The 24,448-nt window shown below is 41.8% G+C and overlaps 1 protein-coding gene across 9 annotated transcripts in view; it reads right to left on the bottom strand.

The window, feature by feature from the left end:
* Positions 1-24,448, bottom strand: part of LOC100015800 (actin-binding protein WASF3-like) — a 213,435-nt gene that overhangs the window by 140,384 nt on the left and 48,603 nt on the right. For all 9 annotated transcript variants that reach the window (XM_056808936.1, XM_056808935.1, XM_056808937.1 and 6 more), the window contains 4 exons: positions 15,281-23,978; positions 13,422-14,661; positions 5,294-5,345; positions 1,233-3,929 (listed from right to left, as the gene is read on the bottom strand). The gene's annotated coding sequence lies outside the window, so the exon portion shown is untranslated. The remainder of the gene's footprint in view (positions 1-1,232; positions 3,930-5,293; positions 5,346-13,421; positions 14,662-15,280; positions 23,979-24,448) is intronic.

The following is a 24,448-nucleotide window of genomic DNA, read 5'->3' as shown; positions in this document are numbered from 1 at the left end:
CTGACAGTGTCCAGACTCATCCCTCTTCCCCTTTTAGCCAAAAAAGGCCTAATTTAGCATTCCAGGATCCCCTTTCCCATGTACCCAAAAAGTTTCTTTGGTCCAGCCTTTGCTGGCATCTTTCTTGTAGAGAAAGACTCGGTACTTGAATTCATTGAGTCCTGTAAGTATCTTTCTCTTTGTGTCTCCCTTTCTCTTTAATTCTCCCTCCCTTTCTATTTCAGTGCCACCTCTTCTCTGCTCTTTTAACTCTTCCCTCCCTTCCATCTTCATCCTTTCTTTATCTCTTCAACATTCCCATTTTCTCCCCATTTGCTCTTTCTCCTGCTCCCATATACTCCCTCCCAAATAAACTGAGAAGTAATAAACACAAGGATGAAAATTTCCCATAGAAATTCTGATTTTAGCTGTAACTTGAATGAAGTCAAGAAGACCAGCTTAGTCTGTCATGACCTGTAGTCAGGGAAGCTCACTATGCTCACCCACCCTGTGTGACCAGTAGTTGCCATAACTAGCTTCATGTGCTCTAGAATCCTGAGAGAGAAGGTGGTCTGGCAAATTGGCTTTTAATATCCAGACTCTTCCTTCTTCCCCATGTGAGGGAAAATTGCCATTTCCAGTATACAAATACACCAAACCATTTCTCCCACTCAACAAGTGGCTTCACTAATCCATACTTCACTGGCAGAACCATGGTTGTCCTTTCTGTTTATTATTTCAGAAACCTGAGAAGGGAGTTCACTCAAGTCTGGGGATTAGAAATCACTGGTGCTTTCTCTTTGTCTCTCTCCTCTCCTCCTCCCTCACTCTTCCTCTTAATATCTTCCCCCTCCACTATTTTCCCCACTTTTCTTTCCTTCCCAATGATCTCTGTCCTGCCCCATCCCCATTACAAATGTCTCTGACAATGTCACAAAGACAGTAAGTTGCCTAGGATTATATAAACACTGATCATTGATAATTACAGGAATGAAAACTTCCTGTAGGAGACCAAATGTTAATATGGACCTGAAGGAAGCTAAGGAGGGCCAGGATAATCTAGGGTCTGAACTCTCAGTTTAATGAAGATAGTTATGCACAATCTCCTTTTGGCCCCTGGATCAAGGTGTCCTAGTATCCCGTTAGAAAAAGAAATCAAATCCCCTTATTTTTAATGACTCGACTCTCCCATCTTCTTTTTTGGAAAAATGGGACAATGGGAAGTATAGTGTAGGGTCCCCTTTCCCACTCACCAAGGTCTTTCCCTGATCCATCCCTGGGCTGGTTCTTCTATCTTCCTTTTCTTTCATTTATTACCCTGAAAGAAGAGCTCAGGGAGACCAAGTGACTTGAAATTCACTGAGTCCTAACAGAGGCTCTCATCCTCTCTCTGTTTCTCTCTCCCATTCCCTCTTCCTCTTCCTCTTCCCCTTCATCTTCCTTTCTCTTTATTTCCCTTCTTAATCTCGGCCTAACTTCTTTCCCCCAAATATCTTCTTCCTTCTCCTTCTCTTTCAATGCTCTTCCTTCATCTCTCCCCACCACTCAAATACCAATGTCTCCTACAATATCACAGAGACACTGAGTGGAATAGGATATAGCACTGATCATTGATAATCACAGGGTGAAAACTTCCTATAGAAATTGATTTTAGCAGGAACTTGAATGAAGCCAAGATGGGCAGGTTAGCCTATTATGACCTGTACTACTCAATGAAGCTCACTATGCTTTCCCACCATGAGTGACCAGTCGTTTCCATAACTGCCTTCATGTGCTCTAGAATCCTGAGAAAAAAAGAGAATTCCAGCCAATTGGCTTTTAATATCCAGACTCTTCAATCTTCCCCATTTGAGGGAAAATGGCCATTTGCAGTATTCTAGCCAAGAACTAATTTTTCCCCCTCACCAAGTTGTTTCACTGATCCATCCCTCGCTGGTAGAGACTCAGTTGTCCTTTAAACTTATTCTTTCAAATATGCCTTGATCAACAATACCTGTAAAATCCAGGGGAATTTCTGGTTGGCTATGGGCTGGGGGTGGGAGGAGGGGAGGGAAAGAGCATGAATCACATGAACATGGAAAAATATTCTAAATCAATTAATTAAATAATATTTTTCAAATTGATTTATTCTTAAATTAACCTGAGAAGTGACTTGACATAGGGCTGTTGATAAGAATTCATTTAGTACTACCAATTGTGGGCCTTCTCTCTCTCCCTCCCTCTCACTTTCCTCCTCCTTCCCCCCTCTCTATCTCCCTCCATATCTCTCTTCTCTCTCCTTCCCTCTTTCTTTCTCTTCTTCCTCAGATGCTCTTCCTCCCAATTTTTCTCCCCCCCCCAAAATATCTACCTCCTTCTCCTTCCCTCCCAGTGCTCTTTCTTCATCCCCCCCAAACCACTCCAATACCAATGTGTCCTACAATGTTGCAAAGACAGTAAGTTGCATGAGATATAACACTGATCATTGGTAATCACAGGGATGAAAACTTCCTCTAGAAGATCAGATTTTAATAGGAACCTGAAGGAAGCCAGGGAGGGCCCAGATAATCTGGTTTGACTTCTGCTTATAGAAGATAAAGATGCTCTCCCTCCTGTTGAGATCTGTATCTTATACAACTCATTGCTTGTCTTGTTGATTACTAGAAGAGAAACAAATCAAGCCACTGGCTTATAATGTCCAGACTCATCCCTCTACCCCCCTCTTAGCCAAAAAGGGCCTACTGCAGCATTTCAGGTTCCCCTTTCCCATATCCCCAAAGAGTTTCACTGACCTATTCTTTGGTGGCATCTTTCTAGTCTTCCATTAATTCAAGAAGGTTGCTCACCCGGGATTCAGGAGTTGAATTCACTGAATCCTGTCAGAATCTTTCTGTGTCTCTCTTTCTCTTTAATTCTCCCTCTCTTGCTGGTTCTCTGCTCTTTTCCCTGCTCCTTTCTTCCCTTCTATCTTCCTCCTTTCTATCTCCCTTCAACCACCCCATTCTATCCCTCTCTGTCTCTCTCCCCCATCTACCATCCTCTCCCTCTCAAATAGTAAACTGTAAAGATTATAACACCGAGCATTAATAATCACAAGGTGAAAAGTTCCTGTAGAAATTCTGATTTTAGCAGGAACTTGAATGAAGGCAAAAAGGACAGGTTAGCCTGTCATCACCTGTAAGTCAATGAAGCTCACTATGCTCACCCACCCTGTGTGACCAGTAGTTGCCATAACTACCTTTATGTGCTCTAGAATCCTGAGGGAGAGGGAAGTCCAGCCAACTGGCTTTTAATATCCAGACTCTTCCTTCTTCCCCATTTGAGGGAAAACGGTTATTTGCAGTATTCTAGCACACGCTCCCTTTCCTACTCACCAGATGGATAAACTGATTCTTCTTTGGCTCATTGTTCCATTTTCTATTCGTTTATTTATTTCTCTGATATGAGAGCTCATGGAGACCTAATGACTTGAATTCACTGAGTCCTATGTGATTCTCTCCCTCTCTGTCTCTCTGTCTCTCTGTCTCTCTGTCCCTCTCTCTCTCTCTCTCTCTCTCTCTCTCTCTCTCTCTCTCTCTCTCTCTCTCTCTGTTTCACCATCTCTCTCTCCACTTCCTAGTTCTTTCTCCTTCACACTCTCTTACACCTAACTTATCTCCCCCAAAAGTCATCTTCCTCCTTCTCCTTCCCTCCCAATGCTCTTTATTCATCTCCACCAAACACTCCAATACCAAGGTCTTCTATAATTTCACATAGATAGTAAGTTGCATTGGACATCACACTGATATTTGATAATCACAGGGACGAAAACCTCCAATAGAAGATCGATTTTTAATAAAAACATACCTGAACAAAACCAGGAATGGCAGGGACACTCTGGACTGACCTCTGCTTAATGAAGGTAACTATGCTCACCCCCTCCCCTTTTGGGATCTTTACCTTTTAGAACTCCTTAAATGGGTTCCCCATTCCTGGAAGAGAAACAAAACAAGCCCCAAATCTGACAGTATCCAGACTTGTCCCTCTTCCCCTTTTAGCCAAAAAAAGGCCTGTTGCAGAATTCTAGCTTCCCCTTTGCCATATCCCCAACGTGTTTCACAAAAGATCCCTTTGGTGGCAGTGATTGCGACTATACATCTTCCTAGTCTTCCATTAACTTGAGAGGATTGCTCACCCAGGACTCAGGACCTGAATCCACTGAGTGCTGTCAGAATCTTTCTCTGTTTGTCTCTCTTTCTCTTTAATTCTCCCTCTCTTATCTGTTTCTCTACTATGTCTTCTCGGCTCCTTTACCTCATATCTCCTCCATTCTGTTTTCTCCTTTTTTTCCCTTCAACTGGCCCAATGTCTGGCTCTCTCTTCTCCATTTCTCTGCCCCTCTCCCTTCCTCCTTCCAAAATGCAGTAAGTTGCACAGATTATAACACTGACCATTAATAATCACAAGGTGAAAAGTCTCTGTAGAAATTCAAATTTTACCAGGAACTTAAAGGAAGTTCCAAGAAAGGCAGGTTAGCCTGTTGTTACCTATTTGCAATGAAGCTCACTGTGCTCACCCACCCTGTGTGACCAGTAGTTTCCATAACTACCTTTATGTGCTCTAGAATCCTGAGGGACAGGGAAGTCCTGCCAATTGGTTTAATATCCACTGTCTTCTTTCTTTCCCACTTGAGGCAAAATGGCCATTTGCAATATTCTAGCCAGCATCCCCCCTCTTTTCCACTCACCAAGGTCTTTCCCTGATCCATCCCTGGCTCACTGTTCCATTTCCTATTCATTTATTTATTACACTAATATGAGATCCCATGGAGACCTAATGACGAAGTCACTGAGTCCAATCTGATTCTCTCTCTCTCCTCCTTCTCCTCTCCCTCTCCCTCTTCCTCTCTCTCTCTCTCTCTCCTCTCTTCCTCCCAATTTCTTTCTCCCTCATACTCTATTCCTCCTAATTCCTCTCCCACAGATGTCTTCTTCTTCCTTCTCCTTCCCTCCCAATGCTCTTTCTTCATCTTCTCTATCTTTCTCTCCTTCTCTGCTTCCTTCAAATTTCTCTCTCCCTCATACTCTTTTCCTCCTAACTTCTCTCTCCCAGAGGTCTTCTTCCTCCTTCTCCTTCCCTCCCAATGCTCTTTAATCATCTTCCCCGAAACACTCCAATACCAAGGTCCTCAATAATGTCACAAAGACAGTAAGTTGCATTGGATATAACACTGATATTTGATAATGACAGGGATGAAAACTTTCAATGGAAGATCGATTTTCAATAGACACATACGTCCAGGAAAGGCCGGGATACTCTGGTCTAACCTCTGCTAAAAGAAGATAAAGATGCTCACCCGTCTTCTGAGATATGAATCATATACAACTTGTTGGCTGTGTTCTCCATTCCTGAAAGAGAAACAAATCAAGCCCACTGGCTTATGATGTCTAGACTCATCCCTCTTCCCCCCTCTTTTTTTCCTTTTAAACATTATTTTATTTGGTCATTTTCAAACATTATTCATTGGAAACAAAGATCATTTTCTTTTCCTCCCCCCCTCCCACCACCCCTCCCATAGCTGATGCTATGATGCATTAGGGTGTTCATTCAGAGTCTCTCCTCAGTCATGTCCCCTCCACCCCTGTAGTCAAGCAGTTTCTTTTCCTCGGTGTTTTTACTCCCACAATTTGTCCCCCGCTTGTGGATAGTGTTTTTCTCCAAGATCCCTGCAGATTGTTCAGGGACATTGCATTGACACTAATGGAGAAGTCCATTACATTGGATTGTACCACAGTCTATCAGTCTCTGTGTACAATGTTCTTCTGGTTCTGCTCCTCTCGCTCTGCATCAGTTCCTGGAGGACATTCCAGTTCATATGGAATTCCCCCAGTTTATTATTCCTTTGAGCACAATAGTATTCCATCACCAACATATACCACAATTTGTTCAGCCATTCCCCATTTGAAGAGCATCCCCACATTTTCCAATTTTTGGCCACCACAAAGAGCGCAGCTATGAATATTCTTGTACAAGTCTTTTTCCCCATTATCTCTTTGGGGTACAGACTCAGCAGTGCTATGGCTGGATCAAAGGGCAGACAGTCTTTTAGCACCCTTTGGGCATAGTTCCAAATTGCCCTCCAGAATGGTTGGATCAATTCACAACTCCACCAGCAATGAATTAATGTCCCAACTTTGCCACATCCCCATCAACATTCATTACTTTCCTTTGCTATCATATTGGCAATCTGCTAGGTGTGAGGTGGTACCTCAGAGTTGTTTTGATTTGCATCTCTCTGATTATAAGAGATGTAGAACACTTTTTCATGTGCTTATTAATAGTTTTGATTTCTTTCTCTGAGAACTGCCTATCCATTTCCCTTGCCCATTTTTCAATTGGAGAATGGCTTGATTTTTTGTACAATTGATTTAGCTCTTTGTAAACCTCTTCCCCCCTCTTAGCCAAAAAACCCTACTGCAGCATTCCAGGTTTCCTTTTGTCATATCCCAAAAGAGTTTCACTGCTCCATCCTTTGGTGACATCTTTCTAGTCTAACATCAATTCGAGAAGGTTACTCACCCGGGACTCAGTACTTGAATTCACCAAGTCCTGTCAGAATCTTTCTCTGTGACTTCCGGTTAAGATGGCGGCTTAGAGAAAGCTGAAGTTCAGATCTCCGGAAAACCCTTCCCGACCGATCTCAAACTAGAAGCTCCTAAGGCGCCGAAATTCAAAACGATCAACAGCACAGACCCTGGGAACCCTCCTCCTGGACCTGGACCCGGTTCAAAAGGTACGGCTCCCCTTAAAAGCCAGAACCCGAGATCCCTCGGACCTCAGGGGTAGGAGCGCAGAGTCCAAGGCTCCCGGAAACGGCAGCCGCGCCGGGCTCAGAGAGCAGGGTCTGAGGAACAACAACCCTCAGGGTCTTCTACCCAAGTCCCAGTCCGGGTGAAAGTTACTGCCTGGGGCTTCCGCTGCAGAGAGCTGGTCGGTCCGGGTGAAAGTTACTGCCTGGGGCCTCCGCTGCAGAGAGCTGGTCAAAACAACAGCAACCCTTAGGGCGGGCAAGACAGCCTCACGGGCTGGATCCTGCTATCCAAGTCTCAGTGAAAGTCTGTGCTCTCGGAGCTTGGGGAAGCGGCAGCCCATCCCCCCGCAGGCCGACGAAACAGCCTCACGGCCAGGGATTCTGAAGGCAACTTCCGGAAATCGAGCCAGGGGGAGAGTGTGGCCTCGTGGTCCAACCCTTCCATTCCAGTTCCAGTGAGGCATATTCAGTTTAACCCAGGGAACGCTCATAGAACCAACATCTGCCCAGGACTAAAGCCTCTGATCACCAGACAAAGACAAGAAAAGCCAATCCTCCACGTTCAGAGATGACAAACTCCACAGAAGCACAGAAGCCCCAAAATACCAAGAAAAATAAGAAGAAAGGGGCGACTCTGGACACATTCTATGGAGCCAAAATACAAAATACAGAGCAGATAGAAGAAGATATACAAGAAAATTCTCCAAAATCTTCCAAAGGAAATAGAAACTCTCCACAAACCCATGAAGAATTTGAATCAGAAAGGACCAAAAAGATGGAAGCCCTCTGGGAGGAAAAGTGGGAAATGATGCAAAAGAAATTCACGCATCTACAAAACCAGTTTGACCAAACTGTAAAAGAAAACCAGGCTTTAAAGCAAGAACTAATAAAGCAAAGCCAAAACACCAAGAAATTAGAAGAGAACATAAAATATCTCACCGACAAGGTGATAGATCTGGAAAACAGGGGGAGAAGAGAAAATTTAAGAATAATTGGACTCCCAGAAAAGCCAGAAATAAACACCAAACTGGACATGGTGATACAAGATATAATCAAAGAAAATTGCCCAGAGATTCTAGAACAAGGGGGCAATACAGCCACTGACAGAGCTCACAGAACACCTTCTACACTAAACCCCCAAAAGACAACTCCCAGGAATGTAATTGCCAAATTCCAAAGCTATCAAACAAAAGAAAAAATCCTACAGGAAGCCAGAAAAAGACAATTTAGATATAAAGGAATGCCAATCAGGGTCACACAAGACCTTGCAAGTTCTACGCTGAATGATCGTAAGGCATGGAACATGATCTTCAGAAAGGCAAGAGAGCTGGGTCTCCAACCAAGAATCAGCTACCCAGCAAAACTGACTATATACTTCCAAGGGAGAGTATGGGCATTCAACAAAATAGAAGACTTCCAACTTTTTGCAAAGAAAAGACCAGAGCTCTGTGGAAAGTTTGATACCGAAAATCAAAGAGCAAGGAATACCTGAAAAGGTAAATATTAAGGAAAGGGGAAAAATGTTATCTTCTTTTACTCAAACTCTCTTCTATAAGGACTACATTTATATCAACCTATGTATACTAATATGTGGGGAAAATGTAATGTATAAATAGGGGGTAAAGAAAGACCAAATAGAATAATGGTTCTCACACAAAGATTCACAGGGGAAGGGGAGGGGAAGAAAACTCCTATAAGAAGGAGAGGAAGAGAGGGGGGGGGGTTACTTAAACCTCAATCTCAGGGAAATCAACTCTGAGAGGGAAAAACATCCAGATCCATTGGGATCTTGAATTCTATCTTACCCAACAAGGGTAAGGAGAAGGGAAAACCAAGGGGGGGAGGGGGAGAGGGAGAACAAAAAGGGAGGGAAAGAGAGGGGGGAGGGGGAGGGAACAAAAAGGGAGGGACTAAAAAGGGAAACATCAAGGGAGGGGACAAGGGGGACTGATTCAAAGTAAATCACTGGACTAAAAGGTAGAGCCGAAGAAGAAAAGGTTAGAATTAGGGAAGGCAATCAAAATGCCAGGGAGTCCACAAATGACAATCATAACTTTGAACGTGAATGGGATGAACTCACCCATAAAACGTAGACGAATAGCTGAATGGATTAGAATCCAAAACCCTACCATATGTTGTCTTCAAGAAACACACATGAGGCGGGTTGACACCCACAAGGTCAGAATTAAAGGATGGAGTAAGACCTTCTGGGCCTCAACTGATAGAAAGAAGGCAGGAGTGGTAATCATGATATCTGATAAAGCCAATGCAAAAATAGACCTGATCAAAAGGGATAGGGAAGGTAATTATATTTTGTTAAAAGGGACTCTAGACAATGAGGAAATATCATTAATCAACATGTATGCACCAAATAATATAGCACCCAAATTTCTAATGGAGAAACTAGGAGAATTGAAGGAAGAAATAGACAATAAAACCATACTAGTGGGAGACTTAAACCAACCATTATCAAATTTAGATAAATCAAATCAAAAAATAAATAAGAAAGAGGTAAAAGAAGTGAATGAAATCTTAGAAAAATTAGAATTAATAGACATATGGAGAAAAATAAATAGGGATAAAAAGGAATACACCTTCTTCTCAGCACCACATGGCACATTCACAAAAATTGACCATACATTAGGTCACAGAAACATAGCACACAAATGCAAAAAAGCAGAAATAATGAATGCAGCCTTCTCAGATCACAAGGCAATAAAAATAATGATTAGTAATGGTACATGGAAAACCAAATCTAAAACCAATTGGAAATTAAACAATATGATACTCCAAAACCGTTTAGCTAAAGAAGAAATCATAGAAACAATTAATAATTTCATCAAGGAAAATGACAATGGCGAAACATCCTTTCAAACCTTTTGGGATGCAGCCAAAGCGGTAATCAGAGGCAAAATCATATCCCTGAAAGCTCATATTAACAAACAAGGGAGAGCAGAGATCAATCAATTGGAAATGCAATTGAAAAAACTCGAAAGCGATCAAATTAAAAACCCCCAGCAGAAAACCAAATTAGAAATCCTAAAAATTAAGGGAGAAATTAATAAAATCGAAAGTGATAGAACTATTGATTTAATAAATAAGACAAGAAGCTGGTACTTTGAAAAAACAAACAAAATAGACAAAGTACTGGTCAATCTAATTAAAAAAAGGAAGGAAGAAAAGCAAATTCACAGCATTAAAGATGAAAAGGGGGACAGCACCTCCAATGAGGAGGAAATTAAGGCAATCATTAGAAATTACTTTGCCCAATTATATGGCAATAAATACACCAATTTAGGAGAAATGGATGAATATATACAAAAATACAAACTGCCTAGACTAACAGAAGAGGAAATAGAATTCTTAAATAATCCCATATCAGAAATTGAAATCCATCAAGCCATCAAAGAACTTCCTAAGAAAAAATCCCCAGGGCCTGATGGATTCACCTGTGAATTCTATCAAACATTCAGAGAACAGTTAACCCCAATACTATACAAACTATTTGACATAATAAGCAAAGAGGGAGTTCTACCAAACTCCTTTTACGACACAAACATGGTACTGATTCCAAAACCAGGCAGGTCAAAAACAGAGAAAGAAAACTATAGACCAATCTCCCTAATGAATATAGATGCAAAAATTTTAAATAGGATACTAGCAAAAAGACTCCAGCAAGTGATCAGAAGGATCATTCACCATGATCAAGTAGGATTCATACCAGGGATGCAGGGCTGGTTCAACATTAGGAAAACCATCCACATAATTGACTACATCAACAAGCAAACTAGCAAGAACCACATGATTATCTCAATAGATGCAGAAAAAGCCTTTGATAAAATACAACACCCATTCCTATTAAAAACACTAGAAAGCATAGGAATAGAAGGGTCATTCCTAAAAATAATAAACAGTATATATCTAAAACCAACAGCTAATATCATCTGCAATGGGGATAAACTAGATGCATTCCCAATAAGATCAGGAGTGAAACAAGGATGCCCATTATCACCTCTACTATTTGACATTGTGCTAGAAACACTAGCAGTAGCAATTAGAGAAGATAAAGAAATTGAAGGCATCAGAATAGGCAAGGAGGAGACCAAGTTATCACTCTTTGCGGATGACATGATGGTCTACTTAAAGAATCCTAGAGATTCAACCAAAAAGCTAATTGAAATAATCAACAACTTTAGCAAAGTTGCAGGATACAAAATAAACCCACATAAATCATCAGCTTTTCTATATATCTCCAACACAGCTCAGCAGCAAGAACTAGAAAGAGAAATCCCATTCAAAATCACCTTAGACAAAATAAAATACCTAGGAATCTATCTCCCAAGACAAACACAGGAACTATATGAACACAACTACAAAACACTCGCCACACAACTAAAACTAGACTTGAACAATTGGAAAAACATTAACTGCTCATGGATAGGACGAGCCAATATAATAAAAATGACCATCCTACCCAAACTTATTTATCTATTTAGTGCCATACCCATTGAACTACCAAAATACTTCTTCACTGATTTAGAAAAAACCATAACAAAGTTCATTTGGAAGAACAAAAGATCAAGGATATCCAGGGAAATAATGAAAAAAAACACATATGATGGGGGCCTTGCAGTCCCAGACCTCAAACTATATTACAAAGCAGCAGTCATCAAAACAATTTGGTACTGGCTAAGAAACAGAAAGGAAGATCAGTGGAATAGACTGGGGGAAAACGACCTCAGCAAGACAGTATACGATAAACCCAAAGATCCCAGCTTTTGGGACAAAAATCCACTATTCGATAAAAACTGCTGGGAAAATTGGAAGACAGTGTGGGAGAGACTAGGAATAGATCAACACCTCACACCCTACACCAAGATAAATTCAAAATGGGTGAGTGACTTAAACATAAAGAAGGAAACCATAAGTAAATTGGGTAAACACAGAATAGTATACATGTCAGACCTTTGGGAGGGGAAAGGCTTTAAAACCAAGCAAGATATAGAAAGAATCACAAAATGTAAAATAAATAATTTTGACTACATCAAACTAAAAAGCTTTTGTACAAACAAAACCAATATAACTAAAATCAGAAGGGAAACAACAAATTGGGAAAAAATCTTCATAGAAACCTCTGACAAAGGTTTAATTACTCATATTTATAATGAGCTAAATCAATTGTACAAAAAATCAAGCCATTCTCCAATTGATAAATGGGCAAGGGAAATGGATAGGCAGTTCTCAGATAAAGAAATCAAAACTATTAACAAGCACATGAAGAAGTGTTCTACATCTCTTATAATCAGAGAGATGCAAATCAAAACAACTCTGAGGTATCACCTCACACCTAGCAGATTGGCTAACATAACAGCAAAGGAAAGTAATGAATGCTGGAGGGGATGTGGCAAAGTAGGGACATTAATTCATTGCTGGTGGAGTTGTGAACTGATCCAACCATTCTGGAGGGCAATTTGGAACTATGCCCAAAGGGCGACAAAAGAATGTCTGCCCTTTGATCCAGCCATAGCACTGCTGGGTCTGTACCCCAAAGAGATAATGGACACAAAGACTTGTACAAAAATATTCATAGCTGCGCTCTTTGTGGTGGCCCAAAACTGGAAAACGAGGGGATGCCCATCAATTGGGGAATGGCTGAACAAACTGTGGTATATGTTGGTGATGGAATACTATTGTGCTCAAAGGAATAATAAAGTGGAGAAGTTCCATGGAGACTGGAACAACCTCCAGGAAGTGATGCAGAGCGAGAGGAGCAGAACCAGGAGAACATTGTACACAGAGACTAATACACTGTGGTATAATCGAACGTAATGGACTTCTCCATTAGGGGCGGTGTAATGTCCCTGAACAACTTTCAGGGATCCAGGAGAAAAAAAACACCATTCATAAGCAAAGGATAAACTATGGGAGTGGAAACACCGAGAAAAAGCAACTGCCTGAATACAGCGGTTGAGGGGACATGACAGAGGATAGACTCTAAATGAACACTCTAATGCAAATACTATCAACAAAGCAATGGGTTCAAATCAAGAAAACATCTAATGCCCAGTGGACTTACGCGTCGGCTATGGGGGGTGGGGGGGAGGAAAAGAAAATGATCTATGTCTTTAACGAATAATGCTTGGAAATGATCAAATAAAATATATTAAAAAAAAAGAAAAAAAAAGAAAAAAAAAGAATCTTTCTCTGTGTGTCTCGCCTCTTTAATTCTCCCTCTCTTTCAGTGCCTCTGCTACCTCTTTCTCTGCTCTTTTACCTCCTCTCTTCTCTTCTGTCTTCCTCCATTCTTTCTTCCTTCAACCCCCCCCATTCTCTGTCTGTCTCTCTCCCTTCCACCCTCAGAAATGCAGTAATTTACTCAGATTATAACACTGAGCATTAATAATCACAAGGTGAAGAGTTCATGTAGAATTTCTGATTTCAACAGGAATGTGAATGAAGCCATGAAGGGCAGCTTAGGCTGTCATGACCTACTCATTGAATCGCACTATGCTCACTTACCCTTTGTGACCAGTAGTTTCCATAACTACCTTCATGTTGAGGGAGAGGGTAGTCCAACCAATTGGCTTTTATAATCTAGACTCTAACTTCTTCCACATTTGAGGGAAAATGGTCATTTGCAGTATTTTAGCCCAGCATCCCCTTTCCCACTCACCAAGCTGTTTCACTGATCCATGCCTCCCTGGTAGGGACTCAGATGTCCTTTCTACTTATTTTTTCATTGTGAAGAGACTAGACCTAGGCCTGGTGATAAGAATTCATAAGTACTGTCAAGTGTGGGCCCTCTCTCTCTCTTCCACTCTCACTACCTCCTCCCTCCTCCTCTTCCCCTTCCACATCCTCCTCCCTTTCCACTTCCACTTCCTCCCTCTCCCTCTTCCACTTCCTTCCTCTCCCTCTCTTCTCCATCCTGCTCCCTCCATCCCTTTCTTTCTCTCCTCGTCCTCCCTCTTACTTTCTCCCTCATACTCTCTTCCTCTTTACATCTCTTTCCCAGATGCATTCTTCCTTCTCATTCCCTCCCAATGTTGTTTCTTCATCTCCAACCACCAGGAAAATACCAATGTTTACTACAAAGTCAGAAAGACAGGAAGTTGCATAAGATATAACACTGATCATTTATAATCAGAGGGTGAAAACTTCCTATAGAAATTGATTTTAGCAGGAACTTGAATGAAGCCATGAAGGGCAGGTTAGTCTGTCATGACCTGAACTCAATGAAGCTCACCATGCTCACCCACCCTTTTGACCAGTAGTTTCCATAACTACCTTCCTGTGCTCTAGAATCCTGAGGGAGAGGGAAGTCCAGGCCAATTGGTTTAATATCCAAACACTACCTTCTTCCCCATTTGAGGAGAAATGGGTGATTTGCAGTATTCTAGCTCAGCACACCCTCTTTCTCACTCACCAGGGTGTTTCACTGATCGATCCCTGGCTCACTGGTCCATTTCCTATTCATATATTTATTACTCTGATGTTAGAGCTCATGGAGACCTAGTGACTTGAATTCACTGAGTCCAATGTGAATCCCTTTCTCTCTTTCTCCTCTGCCTCCCTCTTTCTTTCTCCCTCATACTCTTTTCCTCCTAACTTCTCTCTCCCAGATTTCTTCTTCCTCCTTCTCCTTCCCTCTGAATGCTCTTTCTTCATGTCCCCCCAACACTCCAATACCAAGGTCTCCAATAATTACACAAAGACAGTAAATTGCATTGGACATAACTCTGATATTTGATAATCACAGGGATGAAAACTTTCAAGAGAAGATCAGATTTTAGTACAGACATACCTGAAAGAAACCAGGGAGTCCTAGGATACTATGCTAAAAGAAGATAAAGAAGCTCACCCTCCTTTTGAGATATGGATCATATACAATTCATTGGCTGTGTTCTCCATTCCTGGAAGAGAAACAAATCAAGCTCACTGACTTATAATGTCCTAACTCATCCCTCTTCCTCCCTCTTAGACAAAAAGGCCTTCTGCAACATTCCGGGTTCCCCAAAGATTTTCACTGCTCCATCCTTTGGTGACATCTTTCTAGTCTTCCATTAATTTTAATTAATGGTTGCTCACCTGAGGACTCGGGACATGAATCCAATGAGTGCTGTCAGAATCATTCTCTCTGTGACTCTTTCTCTTGAATTCTCCCACTCTTTTGGTCTCTCTCCACGCCCCTCCCATCCCTCCCTTCAAAATACAGTAATATGCCCAGATTATAACACTGAGCATTAATAATCACAAGGTGAAAAGTTCCTGTAGAAATTCTGATTTTAGCAGGAACTTGAATGAAGGCAAAAAGGACAGGTTAGCCTGTCATGACCTACTCAATGAAGCTCACTATGCTCACCCACCCTGTGTGGCCAGTAGTTTCCATAACTACCATCCTGTGCTCTAGAATCCTGAGGGAGAGGGAAGTCCAGCCAATTGGCTTTTAATATCCAGGCTCTTCATTCTTCCCCATTAGAGAGAAAATTGTCATTTGCCATATTTTAGCCGACCATCCCCTTTTTCACTCACCAAGTTGTTTCACTGATCCAACCCTCAATGGTAATGACTCAGTTGTCCTTTAAACTTATTCTTTCAAATTGGTCTTGATCAATGACAGTAGAAAAACACAGTGGAATTGCTGGCTGGCAACAGCATGGCAGTGGGAGGAGGGGAAGGAAAGAACATGAATCACATGACCATTGAAAAATATTCTAAATAAATTAAATATGTTTTTCCAAATCTACTTATTCTTTTATTAACCTGAGAAGAGACTGGACCTAAGCCTGGTGACAAGAATTGATTAATTATTTCCTAGTGTGGGCTCTCTCTTTCCCAATCACTCTTTTCCTCTTTCTCTCTTTCCCCCTCTATACAGCTCTCTCCTTTTCTTTCTGCTCTTGCTCCCTCTTTCTTTCTCTCTCATACTCTCTTCCTCCTTACATCTCTCTCCCAGATGTCTTCCTCTTTCTCCTTTTCTCCCAATGCTCTTTCTTAATCTCTTCCCACCACTCAAATAATAATGTCTCCTACATTGTCACCAAGACAGTAAGTTGCCTAGGATATATAACACTGATCATTGATAATCACAGGGATGAAAACTTCCTGAAGAAATTCCTTTTTAGCAGATACTTGAATGTAGTCAAGCAAGAAGGACAGGTTAGTCTGTGGACCTACTCAATGAAGCTCACTATGCTCACCCACCCTGTGTGACCATGGGATTCTATAAGCACCTTCTGGTGCCCTAAAATCCTGAGGGAGAGGGAAGTCCAGCTAATTGCCTTTAAATATCCAGACTCTTCCTTCTTCCTCATTTGAGGGAAAATGAACCATTTGCAGTATTCAAATACACCATCCATTTCACACTCAACAAGTGGCTTCATTGATCCATCCCTCACTGGTAGAGCCCTGGTTGTCCTATCTGCCTATTCATTCAGAAATCTGAGAAGAGAGTTCACCCAAGTCTGGGAATTAGAAAATATTGGTGTGCTCTCTCTCTCTCTCTCTCTCTCTCTCTCTCTCTCTCTCTCTCTCTCTCTCTCTCTCTCTCTCTCTCTCCTTCTCCTCCTCCTCCTCCTCCTGCTCCTCCTCTTCCTTCACTCTTCTAATATCTTCTCCCTCCACAGTTTTCCCCACTTTTCTTTCCTTCCCAATGATCTCTGTCCTGCCCCATCCCCATTAAAATTGTATCCGACAATGTCACAAAGACAGTAAGTTGTCTAGGATATATAACACTGATCATTGATAATCACAGGGATGAAAACTTCCTGTGGAAGATCAGATGTTAAAAGGGACCTGAAAGAAGCCAGAGAGGCCCTTGATACTCTGGTCTAACCTCTGCTTAATGAAGATAATAACTCTACTCAACCTCCTTTTGGGCGCCTGGATCAAGGTGTCCCAGAATCATGGTAGAAGAAATCAAACCTGCTGATTTATAATAACTCTACCCTTCCATCTTCTTGTAGAAAAAATGGGCCATGGGAAGCATTGTAGTATAGGGCCCCCTTTCCCATTCTCCAAGGTCTTTCCCTGGTCCATCCCTTCCTGATTCTTACATGTTACTATACTTTTATTTATTACCCTGAGAAGAGACCTCAGGGAGACCCAGTGACTGGAATTCACTGAGTCCTAACTGAACTTAATTCTCTCAGCCTCTTTCTGTTTCTCTCTCCCTCTCCCTATTCCTCTTCCCCTTCCTCTTCCTCTCTTTATTTATGGCTCATACTCTCTTCCTCCCAACTTCTCTACCCCAAATGTCTGCCTCCTTATCCTTCCCTCCCAATGCTCTTTCTTCATCTTCCTCGGCACTCAAATACCAATGTCTCCTACAATGTCACAAAGCCAAAAAGTTTTACAGGATATAACACTGGTGATTGATAATCACAGAATGAAAACTTCCTATAGATATTGATTTTAGCAGGAAGTTGAATGAAGTCAAGATGGGCAGATTAGTCTGTCAAGACCTGTAATCAGGGAAGCTCACTATGCTCACCCACCCTGTGTGACCAGTAGTTTCCATAACTACCTTCATGTGCTCTAAAATCCTGAGAGAGGAAAGTCCGGCCTATTGGTTTAATGTCCACACTCCTCCTTCCCCATTTGAGGGAAAATCGGACATTTGCTATATTCTAGCACAGGTCCCCTTTCCTATTCACAAAGTGCATAAACTGATTCATCCTTGGCTCACTGGACCACTTCCTATTCAATTATTTATTATTCTGAGAAGAGAAGCTCATGGAGACCTAGTGACTTGAATTCAATGAGTCCAATCTGACACTCTATCTCTCTATCTATCTATCTATCTCTCTCTCTCTCCCTGTCTCTGTTTCTCTTTTTCTTTCTGCTCTTCCTCTCTTTCTTTCTCCCTCATATTCTCTTACTCCTAAATTCTCTCCCCCAAAAGTCTTCTTCCTCCTTCTCCTTCCCTCCCAATGCTCTTTATTCATCAACCCCCCCCCCAACACTCCAATACCAATGTCTCCTATAATTTCACAAAGACAGTATGTTGCATTGGATCATAACATGAATCATTCATAATCAAAGGGATAAAAACTTCCAATAGAAGATCAATTTTTAATAGACATACCTGAACCAGGGAGGGCAGCCATACTCTGGTCTGACCTCTGCTTAATGAATATAACTATGCTCACCCTCCTTTTGGGATCTATTCTTTATAGAACTTGTTGATTGTGTTCTCCATTTCTGGAAGAGAAACAAATCAAGCCCAATGGCTGACAGTGTCCAGACTCATCCCTCCTCCCCTTTTATCCAAGAAAGGCCTAATGTAGTATTCCAGGATCCCCTTTCCCATGTACCCAAAGAGTTTCACTGGTCCATCATTTGCTGGCATCATTCTTGTAGAGAAAGACTCGGTACTTGAATTCATTGAGTCCTGTAAGTATCTTTCTCTTTGTGTCTCCCTTTCTCTTTAATTCTCCCTCCCTTTCCATTTCAGTGCCACCTCTTCTCTGCTCTTTTAACTCTTCCCTCCCTTCCATCTTCATCCTTTCTTTATCTCTTCAACATTCCCATTTTCTCCCCATCTGCTCTTTCTCCCCCTCCCATATAAACTGAGAAGTAATAAACATAAGGATGAAAAGTTCCCATAGAAATTCTGATTTTAACAGGAACGAGAATGAATCCATGAAGGGCAGGTTAGCCTGTCATGACCTACTCAATGAAGCTCACTATGCTCACCCACCCTGTGTGACCAGTAGTTTCCATAACTACCTCTATGTGCTCTAGAATCCTGAGAGAGAAGGAGGTCCGGCCAATTGGCTTTTAATATCCAGACCCTTCATTCTTCCACATTTGAGGGAAAATTATCATTTCCAGTATTCAAATATATTTCCCACTCAACAAGTGACTTCACTAATCCATCCCTCATTGGGAGAGCCATGGCTATCCTTTCTGCCTATTCTTTCAAAAACCTGAGAAGAGAGTTCACCCAATCTGGGGATTAGAAATCACTGGTCCTCTCTGTCTCTCTCCTATCCTCCTCCCTCGCTCTTCCTCTTAATATATTCTCCCTCCACTGTTTTCCCCACTTTTCTTTCCTTCCCAATGATCTCTGTCCTGCCCCATCCCCATTACAAATGTCTCTGACAATGTCACAAAGACAGTAAGTTGCCTAGGATATATAACACTGGGATGTATAACAGGGATGTATACAGGATATATAACAGGGATGAAAACTTCCTGTAGGAGACCAAATGTTAATACCGACCTGAAGGAAGCTAAGGAGGGCCAGGATAATCTAGGGTCTGAACTCTGTTTAATGAAGATAGTTATGCACAACTTCCTTTTAGCCACTGGATCAAGGTGTCCCAGTATCCTGTTAGAAAAAGAAATCAAATCCCCTTATTTATAATAACTCTACCATCTTCTTTTAGGAAAAAATGGGACATGGGAAGTATTGTAGTGTAGGGTCCCCTTTCCCACTACCAAGTACTTTTCCTGATCCATCCCTGGCTGGCTCTTCTATCTTCCTTTTCTTTTATTTATTACCCTGAGATGAGAGCTCAGGGAGACCAAGTGACTTGAATGCACTGAGTCCTAACAGAGGCTCTCATCCTCTCTCTGTTTCTCTCTCCCATTCCCTCTCTCCCTCTTCCTCTTCCCCTTCATCTCCCTTTCTCTTTATTTCTCCCTCATGCTCTCTTCCTCCTAACTTCTTTCCCCCAAATGTCTTACTCCTTCTCCTTCTCTTTCAATGCTCTTCCTTCATCTCTCCCCACCACTCAAATACCAATGTCTCCTACAATGTCACAGAGATAATGAGTGGAATAGGATATAGCACTGATCATTGATAATCACAGGGTGAAAACTTCCTATAGAAATTGATTTTAGCAGGAACTTGAATGAAGCCAAGATGGGCAGGTTAGCCTATTATGACCTGTACTACTCAATGAAGCTCACTATGCTTTCCCACCATGAGTGACCAGTCGTTTCCATAACTGCCTTCATGTGCTCTAGAATCCTGAGAAAGAAGAGAATTCCAGCCAATTAGCTTTTAATATCCAGACTCTTCAATCTTCCCCATTTGAGGAAAAATTGCCATTTGCAGTATTCTAGCCAAGAACCAATTTTTCCCCCTCACCAAGTTGTTTCACTGATCCATCACTCAATGGTAGAGACTCAGTTGTCCATTTTACTTATTCTTTCAAATATGCCTTGATCAACCATACCCATAAAATCCAGTGGAATTGCTGGATGGCTATGGCTTGGGGTGGGAGGAGGAGAGGGAAAGGACATGAATCACATGACCATGGAAAAATATTCTAAATCAATTAATTAAATAATATTTTTCAATCCTACTTATTCTTAAATTAACCTGAGTACTGACTTGACAAAGGGCTGGGGATAAGAATTCATTTAGTACTGCCAGTTGTGGGCCTTCTCTCTCTCTCCCTCTCACTTTCCTCCTCCTTCCTCTCTCTCTCTCTCCCTCCATATCTCTTTTCTCTCCTCACCCTCTTTTTTTTCTTCCCTCTTTCTTTCTCTTCTTCCTCAGACTCTCTTCCTCATATTTTCCACCTCCAAATGCCTTCCTCCTTTTCCTTCCCTCCCAGTGCTCTTTCTTCATCTCCCACAACCACTCCAATACCAATGTCTCTTACAATGTCACAAAGACAGTAAGTTGCATGAGATATAACACTGATCATTGATAATCACAGGGATGAAAACTTCCTCTAGAAGATCAGATTTTAGTAGGAACCTGAAGGAAGCCAGGGAGGGCCCAGATAATCTGGTTTGACTTCTGCTTATAGAAGATAAAGATGCTCTCCCTCCTGTTGAGATCTGTAATCTTATACAACTCATTGCCTGTGTTCTCGATTATTGGAATAAAACTAATCAAACACACTGGCTTATAATGTCCAGACTCATCTCTCTTCCCCCCATTAGCCAAAAAGAGCCTACTGTAGGATTCCAGGTTCCCCTTTCCCATATCCCCAACAGAGTTTCACTGCTCCATCCTTTGGTGGCATCTTTCTAGTCTTCCATTAATTTGAGAAAGTTGCTCACCTGGGACTCGGGACTTGAATTCACTGAGTCCCATCAGAATCTTTCTCTGTGTGTCTCTCCTTCTCTTTAATTCTCCCTCTTTCTGTTTCTGAGATACCTCTTCTCTGTTCTTTTACCTCCACTCTCCTCACTTCCATCTTCCTCCTTTTTTCTCCCTTCAACTCGCCATTCTCTCTCTGTCTCTCTCTCTCTGCCCACCTACCATCCTCTCCCTCCCAAATACAGTAAATTGTGAAGATTATAACACTGAGCATTAATAATCAGAGGATAAAAAGTTACTGTAGAAGTTCTGATTTTGCAGGAACCTGAATGAAGCCAAGAAGGGCAGGTTAGCCTGTCATCACCTGTAAGTCAATGAAACTCACTATGCTCACCCACCCTGTGTGACCAGTAGTTTCCATAACTACCTTCAAGTGCTCTAGAATCCTGAGGGACAGGGAAGTCCAGTAAATGGGGTTAATATCCAGACTCTTCCTTCTTCCCCATTTGAGGGAAAATGGGCCATTTGCAGTATTCTAGCACAGGCTCCCTTTCCTACTCACCAGATGGATAAACTGATTCTTCTCTAGCTCATTGTTCCATTTTCTATTCATTTATTTATTACTCTGATATGAGAGCTCATGGAGACCTAGTGACTTGAATGCACTGAGACTAATCTGACTCTCTCTCTCTCTCCCTCTCTCTCTCTCTCTCTCTCTCTCTCTCTCTCTCTCTCTCTCTCTCTCTCTCTCTCTCTCTCTCCCCCTCTCTCTCTCCTCTTCCTTCTAATTTCTTTCTTCCTCATACTCTATTCCTCCCTAAGTTTTCTCCCCCCTCCCATGTCTTCTTCCTCCTTCTCCTTCCTCCCCAATTGCTCTTTCTTCATCTTCCCCCAACACTCCAATACCAAGGTCTCCAGCAATTTCACAAAAACAGTAAGTTGCAGTGGACATAACACTGATATGTGATAATCACAGGGATGAAAATTTCCAATAGAAGATAGATTTGTCATAGAGACATACCTGAATAAAACAAGGAAGGGCCAGGATACTCTGGACTGACCTCTGCTTAATGAAGGTAACTATGCTCACCCCCTTCCTTTTGGGATCTTTACCTTATAGAACTCCTTAAATGTGTTCCCCATTCCTGGAAGAGAAACAAAACAAGCCCCAAATATGACAGTATCCAGACTCATCCCTCTTCCCCTTTTAGCCAAAAAAGGCCTGTTGCAGCATTCTAGCTTCCCCTTTGCCATATCCCCAACGTGTTTCACAAATCCATCCTTTGGTAGCAGTGATTGCGACTATACATCTTCCTAGTCTTCCATTAATTTGAGAGGATTGCTCACCCAGGACTCAGGACCTGAATCCACTGAGTGCTGTCAGAATCCTTCTCTGTCTCTCTTTCTCTTTAATTCTCCCTCTCTATCTGTTTCTCTGCTATCTCTTCTCAGCTCTTTTACCACATCTCCTCCATTCTGTCTTTCTCCTTTCTTTTCCCTTTAAGCAGTTCATTCTCTGTCTCTCTTTCCTTTTCTGTCTCTCTCTTCCACTCCCACTCCCTTCCTTCCTCACAAATGCAGTGAAGTTGCACAGATTATAACACTGAGCATTAGTAATCGCAAAGTGAAAAGTTCCTGTAGAAATTCTGATTTTAGCAGGAACTTGAATGAAGCCAAGAAAGGCAGGTTAGCCTGTCATGACCTGTACTCAATGAAGCTCACTATGCTCACCCACTACCATGTGTGACCAGTAGTTTCCATAACTACCTTTATGTGCTCTAGAATCCTGAGGGAGAGGGAAGTCCAGTCAATTGGTTTAATATCCAGACTCTTTCTTCCCTATTTGAGGGAAAATGCACATTTGCAGTATTCTAGCACAGCACCCCTTTTCCTATTCACCAAGTCGTTTCACTGATCCATCTCCTCAATGGTAGTGACTCAGTTGTTCTTTCTACTTATTTTTTCATTTGAGAAGAGTCTAGACCTAGGCCTTGTGATCAGAATTCATGAAGAACTATCAAGTGTTGGCCCTCTCTCTCTCCCACTCCCTCTCTTCCTATTCCTCTTCCCCTTCCAACTTCCTCTTTCTCCTCCTCCTCCTCCTTCCCTCCCAATGCTCTTTCTTCATCTTCTCTCTGTCTTTCTCTCCTCTGCTTCCTCCAAATTTCTTTCTCCCTCATACTCCATTCCTCCTAACTTCTCTCTCCCAGATATCTTCTTCCTCCTCCTCCTTCCCTCCCAATGCTCTTTCTTCATCTCTCCCCACCACTCAAATAGGAATGTCTCCTACAATGAAACAAAGACAGTAATTTGCATAGGATATAACACTGATCATTGACAATCAAGAGGGTAAAAACTTCCTATAGAAATTGATTTAGCAGGATCTTAAATGAACACTGAGCATTAATAATCACAAGGTGAATAGTTCATACAGAAGTACTGATTTTAGCAGGAACTTGAATGAAGCCAAGAAGGGCAGGTGAGCCCATCATCACCTGTAAGTCAATGAAGCTCACTATGCTCACCCACCCTGTGTGAGCAGCAGTTTCCATAACTACCTTCATATGCTCTAGAATCCTAAGGGAGAGGGAACTGTAGCTAATTGATTTAATATCCAGACTCTTCCTTCTTCCTTATTTGAGGGAATATGGGCCATTTCCAATATTCTAGCCAGTGTTCCCCTCTTCCCCACTCACCAAGGTCTTAGACCGAACCATCCCTGGCTCACTGTTTCATTTCCTATTCATTTATTACTCTGAGATGAGATCTCATGGAGACCTAGTGACTTGAATTCAGAGTCAATCTGATTCTCTCTCTCTCTCCCTCTTTCTCTATATCTTCTCTTTCTGTCTCTTTTTCTCTCTCTCTCCTCTTCCTCCCGATTTCTCCCTCATACTCTATTCCTCCTAAATTCTATCCCCCAGACGTCTTCTTCCTCCTTCTCCTTCTCTCCCAATAATCCTTATTCATCTTCCCCCAACACTCCAATACCAAGATCTCCTATAACTTCACATAGACAGTGTTGCATTAGACATAACACTGATATTTGATAATCACAGGGATGAAAACTTTCAATGGAAGATCCATTTTTAATACAGACACACCTGAAGGATGTCAGGGAGGGCCGGGATACTCTGGTCTGACCTCTGCTTTAAGAAGATAATGATACTCACCCTCCTTTTGAGATATGAAACATATACAATTCATTGGCTGTGTTCTCCATTCCTGAAAGAGAAACAAATTAAGCCCACTGGCTTATAATGTCCAGACTCATCCTTCTTCCTCCCTCTTAGACATAAAGGCCTACTGCAGCATTCCAGGTTCTCATTTGTCATATCCCCAAAGAGTTTCACTGATACATCCTTTGGAGACATCTTTCCAATCCTTAATATTGCTCACCCAGGACTCAGGAGTTAAATTCACAGAGTGCTGTCAGAATCTTTCTGTGTGTCTTTCTTTCTCTTGAATTCTATTTCAGTGCCTCTGCTACCTCTTCTCTGCTCTTTTACCTCCTCTCTCCTCTTCTCTCTTCCTTCTTTCTTTCTCCCTTCAACTCCCCATTCTCTCTCTCTCTCTCTCCTCCTCTCCCATTCTCCCTCCCAAATGCAGTAATTTGCCCAGATTATAACACTGAGCATTAATAATCACATGTACATGTACAAGTTCTGATGTTAACAGGAACGTGAACAAAGCCA

The sequence above is a fragment of the Monodelphis domestica genome, chromosome X (genome assembly GCF_027887165.1).
Source record: "Monodelphis domestica isolate mMonDom1 chromosome X, mMonDom1.pri, whole genome shotgun sequence".
Lineage (NCBI taxonomy): Eukaryota > Metazoa > Chordata > Mammalia > Didelphimorphia > Didelphidae > Monodelphis > Monodelphis domestica.
Note: the sequence above shows the minus strand (reverse complement) of the source record. Positions and strands in the feature narration are given on the sequence as shown.